We start from the raw sequence: 10,597 nt of genomic DNA on the forward strand, positions 1-10,597 counted from the left end.
TCTAATAGCTGAATACTGAATTCTACATAAGGCATTAAGAAATAAACATCAAATGAATTTAAGAACAAAATATATGCATGACATAGACATTACTAAATCAAGATTTAGGAAGGTTGTCTTAATTTAAATGATAACTTCAGTAAGCATCAAAAGTCCCAAAACTAAGAAAATAATCACAGTCAAGGGACTGAGTCATACTAACTTGAAAGAAGCTATAATCAGAATTTATAATCTAGTTGAAGACATAGAATGCCGGCAAATTAAAGAGTCAGGCAAAAACCTAGGACAGTGTATGGTGAAAGATATACATATATAATGAGAATGTAGAATCCTTGAACTTACATATATCAATATAAGAGTTCGCATTTACTAAATAAATGTGTTTGTCCAGAGTTTATGAAAATATTAAGACAGAACCATGAGAATGTGCTTGGTTAGTTCAGTGTGGTGACAGGCAGCCTAAAAGGAGTGAAACAACAGTCTCATAGCACAGCCTAAAGCACTCAATATTATTCAGCTATGCTTAGAATACAAATAAAAACCCAAAACTGATCTCCTGGAAACTCTTCCAGCTCAGCAGTCTGTGAACAACACCAAATCACCTTGAAACAAGTATTCAATGACTTTGTATTGAAGAGAAGTAATTTCACATAATGTTTTACTATATATTTTCTAGTATTTATTTCTGTGTGTTTTCAGACACACACAAATCACTGTCATTACCACCACATACACTCTCACAAATCACACAAATCCAGGGTTATCCAGTATTGAATTTTTTAAATTTTCAGTGTTCATGCTTTTGTCTTGCTTTAGATGTCTTTATACTGTACTTTGTTCATAGTTTTTTCTTTATTTTCATACTTTATTCTTCAGAGAATATTTTAAAAATTGTAGTAAGTTCTGTTTTTGTTCTTATCATTTAGTCATTTGAAATTTTTTTTTAGTACTTGTAATAATTATATTCAAGTATAAAAAAGTTTTTATCGTAATAAAATAAGAAGAGATTTTCAGCTCCACGTGCTATGCAGGAAGCATGGCTGGGAGACCTCAGGAAATATACAGTTATGGCAGAAGGCGAAGGGGAAGGAGGTGCAATCTTCAATGGTGGTGAGAGAGAGAGAGTGAAGGGGAAAGTGCTACACACTTTCAAAAACCAGATCTTGTGAGAACGAGATGTAATAGGGAGATGATGCTAAACCATTAGAAACCACCCCCGTGATCCAATTATCTCCCACTAGGTCCCTCACCAACACTAGGGATTGCAATTCAACATGAGACTTGGGTGGGGACACAGAGCCAAACCTTATCAGATCCACATTTTTCCTCCACTAAAATCAATAAGAAAAGTGGAAAAAATGTCTAAAACAACTGGTTTTAAAAATTAGACCAAAAGCAACATAGGACTGTCATCCCGGAGAGAAGGGAAACAGATGATGTGAGTCCCACCCACAGTCTCACTGGGAAAGGGAACTCAAAGAGAGCCGAGTGGTCTAGACAAGTTGAGGGAATCAATATCAAAGTCTCCAGAGGCCAAGGTGACTAAACTTTGTGAGGCAGAATATTTGAAAGGACAGAGGTACACAGAGGAAGAGCTCCAGAAATCTGCATAGGGCTTTGTTGTATCTTTGGCTATATACCTATCTACATATACATAGGTGAAACTTTATGCCGCTGGGGGAAAGATTAAGGGGAGAGAACAATTATCAGGGAACTCTAACAGGAAAAACTTCCAGAGCTCACTCAGGGATAGTTTCTTGAGTTTGTGTGAGTTAGAGTGAAAAGATGTCATTGAAAACATGAGACATGTAACTCAAGATTCCAGAAGTATCATCCTTTAACGGTGGAGCTAAAACAGCAATATAGAAAAGGCTATTGAAGACTTACCCTTTAAAAGCTAAAAATCAAGATCTAAAAGTATTAAACTGATTTGTAAGTAACTTAATTTCCTGCCAGAACAAACTCCAATACTCATTAACAATACACTAATATTTGCTAAAAAATGTAAAATTTACATTTGCGATTCATTAAAAAATAGTTTGTGAAGAATTGTGATCTATAACCAGACATAAAATGAACCAATAGAAACATAAATAGCAGAGATGATAGAATTAGCAGATGAAAACATTAAAAGAGCCATTAAAATATGTTCAATATGCTCAGGGTTTTAGAAAAATAAGAACCAAGAGAATTTCTAAAGTTAAAAAATAATTTTTAAATGAAAATTTCACTTCATCGGCTTAAAGCAGATTAAACAATCTTAAAGAATAAAATATCAGTGAACTTGAAGAAATACCAAAAGAATTCTATAAAATGAAGCACAGAGAATAATAAAGACCCAGTCATCTGTGGGAGTATATGAAGCAGTTAACATATGAATGCTTGAAGTCCCGGAAAAAGAGCAGAAAAAGAAATGTGAAAAATAGATGTTAAAAGTTTTGCAAATTTGAGAAAATTACAAGCCCATAGAAGCAAGAGGTTTAATGAACCCCAAGCAGGATAAACACAAGGTAGATTACACCAAACATACCATGATCAAATTTCCGAAAATCTGTGAGAAATGGAAAAAATCTTAAACCAGATTTTAAAAAGGGATAATACCTACATAGATACCAAGATAATTGCCATAGACTTCTTGTTATAAACTGAAAGCCAGAAGACAAAAGGAGGACAACTTTAAGATGCTGAATAAGAAAGAAAACCTGTCAATTCAGAATTCTGCATCAAAATTATCTTTCATATATTACAGTAAAAATAAATACTTTTTCTCATGCAGAAATGATATGAGAGAAGAAAAATAATTTTAGAGCTATGCTAAAAAATTAAGAGTCTTGGAAGTGGTAAATATGTAGATATTACTAATAAAACATTTTTTCTAATTCTTTAATTTTGTTTAAAGGCATTAGATCATTTAGAACAAAGTAACAACAATATTTTGTGGGGCTTATAACATATGCCAAAACAAAGTCGCAAAAGATAGAAGAAGGGATAGGAAAGCATAATATTATAAGGTCCTTATACAATAAGAAAATTGGTATAATAGAATTGAAGGTAGAATATAATAATTAAAGATAGAATTACAAACTGTAGAGAAATCAATAAGAAATAAAAAACAAGCAGGGTGTGGTAGCTCACACCTTTAGTCTTAGCACTTTGGGAGGCTGAGGCAGGAGAATTGCTTGAGGCCAGGAGTTCTAGACCAGCCTGGGCAATATAGTCAGCCCCAGTCTCTAAAAATTAAAACTAACAAAAATTAGTTGAGCATGGTAGTGTACCAGCTGATATAGTCCCAGCTACTCAAGAGACTAAGGTGGAAGCATAGCTTGAGCCCAGGAATTTGAGGCTACGGTGGGCTATGATCACAAAACTCTCTATGCTCTCTAGCCTGGGCAACAGGAAGAGACCTTGATTCTTAAAAGGAATAAAAACAAAGAAGTGTAGCTAATAAGTCAAGAATATATATAATATGAAGTTATAAAAATTTATACAATTTAAAATATTTCCAGGAAGAGGAAGAAGTAATAAAAACCTAATGAAACCATTAGGAAGCAAAGAACAAATGGTAGATTTAAATCAATCACATCAGTAGCCACATTGAATGTAAATGGTCTGAAGACTCCAATTAAAAAATGAAGATTATCAGATTGAATTTTAAAAAACTCGACTATGCCTTCCACAAACAAGAGCAAAATACAAATAAAGACACATGTAGCTAAAGGAAAAGGGTGGGAAAACATATTTCATACAACTACGTATTTTATGAAAGCCTGCATAGCTAAGTTAATATCAAAGCAGACTTTAGAACAAGGAATATTACCAGGAATGAAGACAGTCATTTTTTACTGGCCAAGGGGTCAGCTTATCAGGAAGACATAGCAGTTGAAAATATGTATGCATTTCATAGCAGAGCTTCAAAATATATTAAGTAAAAATTGACCTAACTGAAAAGGAGAAATCGAGAAATTCACAATTATAGTTGGAGATGTCAACACTCCTCTTTTGATATTCATATAATAAGAAATAGAAAATTAATAGGGATACAAAAAATTAAACAGTACATTCAATTCATTTGAACACTCCTCTAAACAACTTGTAAGTAAAGGAAGAAATAGAATAGTAGCAAATATTTAGAATTCAATAAAAAGAAAAATATATGAAATATGTAAAGTGCTGCTAAAACAATAATTTGATGAAAATTTTTACCTTTATATAAGTATATCCAAAAAGACAAAAGGCTACAGACCAAAGACATTATTTTTTATTTTACAAAGCTAAAACAAAGGAGTAAATTAAAGGCAAAGTAAATAGAAGCAAAGAAACGAAGTAAGGTAATCAATGAATCATAAAGTGCTTTACAAAATCAGTATAGAAATATCTGCTCATTGAGGACACCTGAGGTTGTATAGCCCCTGGAATACTAGAAACTTACAGAGGCCAAAGATCTTAATCAAGAAAACGGTTTCAGGCAAAGAACCATGTTATCTCTATCTCTAAGTCTCCCACAACACCTGGAATGGTGCTACATACATAACGGCAGCTCAGTGATGTCTGTTGGATTGAATTGTATTGAGTCATTATGCATATCTTAATAATGCTGTTCCTGAATCTACCAATTTTGAAACATACTCATTATGTAACTTCTGTTACTTTAAGAATTTAAAAAGCGAATAGGTGATAGTGTGTTATCAACACCGGTAAACTTTCATGCATAAAACTTCAGGTATTCGAATTAGTTTCTAGAAATGTTCCATTGGCTAAACGCATGTTAAAATGATTTAACACATACACAGACAAGTATCAATGATGTGACCATAACGGCTCAACATTTTAAGCTACCACAACTAATTCTCATCTTTATGTGAAAAAAAAGCATAAGAGAAGGATATTAATCAATAGCTTCTTACCCATAAACTGGAATGAGTTAGCTATTTGAAATAAACTGGGTTCCTCTATTTTCTGGTTGCACCTACTCCAGAGAAAAGCAATGAGTCATTTTGAGGGTTCCCCAAGTCCAAGCTCATGTAGCTTTGTCTGTTGAGAAGCATAGGGCAGTTAGATAGGGAGAAGGAGAAGCTTCAATTTCAGATCTTTTCCTTCTGGTGATTATCTTTTTGGGTAGATGATAATGTTTTTCTGAGTGGATGCAAAACTCCCTTTTGATTTGTCAGCTTAAGTATCATTTACTGAAGTAAAACCTCTAATTTCCACACTAGTTTTGCTCCTGTATCATGATTACATAGATCTCTGTTCTTTTCCTTAACGAAACTGGACCTCTAATAGTTTTTCAAAGCCTATCTTTACTTATTTATTTTTGCTGGATTCTAAATTACATGAAGGCAGAAAACCTGTTTTGATGTTTGCAACATAGTATGTGGTCAACAAATATTAAATGAATAAACAAGTGAATAGGATTAAGCAATAATGCTAGGAGATTTCTTAGGTAGGCTCTATCTTGAAGTTCTTTTCATCTTTATATCTGGCATTGGCCTTTGTGAGTCTGTCTTTATAATTTTAGATTTTTAAATGCATTCTGAAGGCTCAGAGATGGGAGTAGCAGTGATTCAGTTATGCTGTTTAAATTTCAGGCATAACACAAATCTCTTTCTTAAAAAATATACCTTATAATAATCACAATCGAGCAGTTATAATAATTGAATAGAATTTATAATTCAGATAATTTTTACATTAAATTTTGTCTGTACTGTACATACCTTCAAAGCTAGTATTCCAGCAGTTTAAACAACTTCCTTATGTTCACTATAATTATACTGATAGAACAATAACAATAATTTATAAGGCAACTCTTCAGCCAATTATAATATATTAAGCTTTTAATATTAGTAAGTCCATTTGTAAATTATTTAAAAGAGGACTTTAAAACCTTTGATCATATCAAAGAAAAAGTAATTTTTTTACTTTTTTATTAATTTTTTATTAATCCTGAAGAGATTAGCTTTAAAAAGCCTTAATTGTTTTTGGAGTTTCTGCAACATTTTCCTGTTTATCTTAACACTCCCACAGTAACACCTTGCATAAATTTACACTGGACTCTTTTCAGAGTAGAAAGGCATTGGGAATAGAAGATATTCTGTGCTTGAGGAATGTGAAGGAGTTTCACAGTTTTGGCTCTTCAATACATCTTAGTTCTTGAGTAATTAATAGCCCTTTTACAGATGAAATGCTTAAGGTCTCTCTGTTGCCAGAGTGTATAGATTATCTCTCTAGTCCTTGTATCCTACTTCTCAAGAGGGCAATGCAGGTGTTTGCACAGTATATAAAATAAATTCCATTGCTTGGGGGACACATGACATCATCTAGAAGATTTTTGCAGATGATATTACAAATCCAACTCATGAGCTGTATCATACACTGAAGAAAAGATAGGGCAGGTACCAGATTTAATACATGTTTAATTGCAGGTCAAATATTAGGTAGTTTAGAGTAGACCTTGGCTTTTGAGATAGATAGATAGATAGATAGATAGATAGATAGATAGATAGATAGATAGATAGACAGACAGACAGACAGACAGACAGACAGATATTTTTTCTATTTTTTTGAGATGGAGTCTTGCTCTGTCACCCAGACTGGAGTGCAGTAGCGTGATCTTGACTCACTGCAACTTTCACCTCCCAGGTTCAAGTGATTCTCCTGCCTCAGCCTTCTGAGTAGCTGGGATTACAGGTACCCGCCACCACACCTGGCTAATTTTTGTATTTTTGGTAGAAACAGGTTTTCACCACATTGGCTAGGCTGGTCTTGAACTCCTGACCTGATAATCCACCCACCTCAGCCTCCTAAGTGCTGGGATTACAGGCATGAGTCACCCCGTCTGGCCAAGATAGATATGTATCTATCATTTTTAATAGCCAAAATATGTATTACCTCACTGTTGTTTGAAGTAATATTGTTAGAAGATTCTCTCTTACAACTATGGGCGGGATGTGCAGAATATCTTGTAGAAACTCACAGAAGTATAGCCTTATTCGGTTCAACACAGCCTTAACTTCAGGAAAGCAAAATATTTCCTCTTTGCTTTTTTTTCCTCCTTTGTTTTTCTGTCATCCTGGACTAGCTATAATACAGCTAAAGACTCTGAAGTTAGACCTCAAAAAATGCTACAGAGGGATAGAGCTGGAAGCAAGACATTTATTTATGTGTTCTGAGGCAAGTGCTGGACATACTCTTCTACTTGATGGTTTCTAGTACGTGTGAAAACACAGATAATGGTAAATTCAGCCTAGTGATTTCCCCCAGCAATTTCAGTGTTTTTCACTTTAATTAACGCATGCCATCAGAGGCTCTAGATGATCTGGAATTTTATTTTAAAACCCAGCAACAAAATGTTCATGTCACTATGAAGAAAAAAAATTAATTTTAAGACAAGGCACTGTATTAGATATGCTCAAATTAGAAGTTCCTTCTAATGCAACTGTACAATATAGGTGTTAAAGTCCTTTTTCAGAATAAGATAAGGCTTAGAGAAGTTTGTAATGTTCCTATAAAATTAAAAATCTCAGAAAAGTAGTCAACCCTCTTTTATGCTAAAATGTGACATTTTCCTTATACCACCTTGTTGCTCAGGGATTATGCAGAAGAGGTTGACAAGCTATTGCATGGTTTTACCAAAAAGGATCATAAACTACTACATTAAAGATTTAGAGAATTTCTAAGCCTTTTAAATACTAGCTACTAAAAATGGTTTTGGAGTCTCATCTCTCAATATGTTTGTAAGTGAAGTGAAATGTACTGTTCTTTATGTTTTCACTGCCTAATAAAAGGAAGACATGAACTTACAGGATTTTTTAAAGTAATGCTAGTATGTTTTCTCACCCATATTCATCTTATTGGCTTCATATCACAAAAGGAATTCATTTGTGAAATAGCTGTTTGGTCTAGATGTATAGATTACAATTATAAGACAATTTCTCTCTGTACAAAGCAAATGTAGTGCGATCACCCTCACAGTGTCATCTTCACTAGAAGCATACAACATCTACCTGAGACCAGGATTATTCTTATTCTTAGATATTAAAGCTTTATTTCACCTTTTTAATACAATATATTTCTATATTCCAATTTTGAAGTAACTGAAATCACAATTAGTTACTGTGAGAGGCACCATTTGAGTCCAGCTCATTTCTTAACAGGGACTTCGCAGCTGGTGAGCTTTTCAATAAACACATTGAAATTAAATGTCCCATTGGGCTGTGTTTCATGAGTTATTTAGTGTTTGTGTTCTCACCGTAGGTGTCTGTATTTCATTGTTGTATTTGTTTTTATGACTAAATTGCATGTTTCTATCTCATCCTTTACTTGGCTAATTTAAATCAAGCCTTACAGGATTCAAAAACTGCTTCTTATATACTTATGCAATTAAATTTTAATAGAACACAGTGGTACTTCTCTAGATAAGACTATACTAATTTATCAAATTATTTAAAATGCGAACTTCATTAGAATAAGACTGATGGCTATAAACGCTCCAGCTCAAAATGAGCTATTGAACTTTCTAGTTCGCTGTGTCTTCACCCCAGTAAAGAATGTGTCTTTAAAGCTAAGGGTAACATTAAATTCAGAATTGAAGCCACAGAGTACAAGGGATTGATTTGCAGCCAATCTGATAACTCTCCATTTTCAAATGAAACGTGGACAGAAAGAAGGCGAGCATTCTTACCTTACATTCACTATATATTCATTAGTAAAACTTTGGATTGTGATCCTCCAAATGAGAAATTAATGATATAAAAATAATCATTAAATTAGAATTGAATTATGTTCAAACTTTGTTTTGTTGATCAGAAAGTTTAAAATAGTTTATTGTTAGGAAACCTAGAGAGGCTACCTAAATGAGGATACCTTTAGAGGATACCCAAATAAAGATAAATACCTTTATCTTTATTTTTTATTTTATTTCATTTTTTTTTTTTGAGACGGAGTCTCGCTCTGTCGCCCAGGCTGGAGTGCAGTGGTGCAATCTCGGCTCACTGCAAGCTCCGCCTCCCGGGTTCACGCCATTCTCCTGCCTCAGCCTCCCGAGTAGCTGGGACTACAGGCGCCCGCCACAGCGCCCGGCTAATTTTTTGTATTTTTAGTAGAGATGGGGTTTCACCGTGGTCTCGATCTCCTGACCTCGTGATCCGCCCACCTCGGCCTCCCAAAGTATCTTTATTTTTAAAAAAATGGTGGCTGCTAGCCTCAAATGCTCATTTAATATGGAATTAGGCATGACTTTTTACTTAAGATTACTAGTACACATGTTTACAGTATCCTCTGACCTAGAGGTACTTATCCTACTATTTGCTATAATTATTTGAGCCAACGAATAACTGTTTAATGCAGTATCTTTAGTTCTTCATTTTAAATCACAGGTAAAGAAAAACAGTTCCATTTAGGTAGTGTGACAAATCTATGACAGAAACTCTTTGATATATCAGCCCACTCTTTTTGGTGTTTACTTTGAAAGTAACCATTGAGAATTAGTTTGCTAAGACTTCTGAAACAGCCCTTGGAATCAAGAATTTTGGTGCAATAAGAGATGGTGAGCACAGATTTCAAATCTGATTCCTTTCTATGTCCATTGATTACACACATCTAATCTGCATTCAGGCAGGATATGCAAAGATTTAAACTCTCAGAGAGTCTGCTTTAAATTACTTTATTAGTATGCTAGCGCTTTGGTAAATTGTACAGTATTCCAAAACAATATTTACTGCCTTGTTATAGTTCATGAGGTATATATAGACTTACCTACCATTAAGTTGCCAGAAGCTGGAGCAAATGGGTTCTTTACACATTCATCTATTCATTCATGTATCCATTTATTTATTCATCAAAAATTATTAAGAACAATTATTGAATGACCTTAGTAACTGGAATATATTAATATCAAAGTACTGTAGGGAAGTGAACAAAGGAGCTTAGGGAAGTTGGGGTTGTTGCAATCTTATATAAAGTGACAATTGATTAAAAGTGATTGAAGGAGGAGAGAGAGCTGGGTATAAATCTGAAAGAAGAGTGTTTTAGACAGTGCGGAACAACCAGTGCAAAACTCCAAAATAAGAATGTGTCTGTTGTTGTCAAGAAACAGCAAAGAGGCCAGCATAGCTGAAAGAGAAAGAAAGAGGAGAAGATGGAATAAAAAAGTAATGGAGTACAAGTACAAAATCCAATGGGGTCTTCTAAGCTATTTCATGGACTATGGGTATTACCCTAAGTGCCCCTGAGGTGGACAAAACTGAGATAAATTATTTGCAACAAAAACTTTTGTTGAATTCAGTGACAAAAGAGAGATCAGTGACAGAGATGAAGTGATTGGGGAATTCAGAAAGAAAACACATGCCTGCACCATCAGAGTGGAAGGGAACAAGGAGATCTGGCATGAGACTTATCTTCTAAAAAAGTCTCAAGATTTACTTATGTGCACATGTTTTTAATTATTTTTGTCCTCCTTTCGTTCATGCCCTTTCCTTTGATAATTTCATTTGTTTCCATGTCTATGATTAACATTTTAATGCTGATGACTTCTCTTTAATTTGCAATTCTGGTCCAATGGTCTCTTTTGAGGGCAAAACCCAATATGGGTCTAATGATTACT

Source organism: Gorilla gorilla, chromosome 14 (genome assembly GCF_029281585.2).
Source record: "Gorilla gorilla gorilla isolate KB3781 chromosome 14, NHGRI_mGorGor1-v2.1_pri, whole genome shotgun sequence".
Lineage (NCBI taxonomy): Eukaryota > Metazoa > Chordata > Mammalia > Primates > Hominidae > Gorilla > Gorilla gorilla.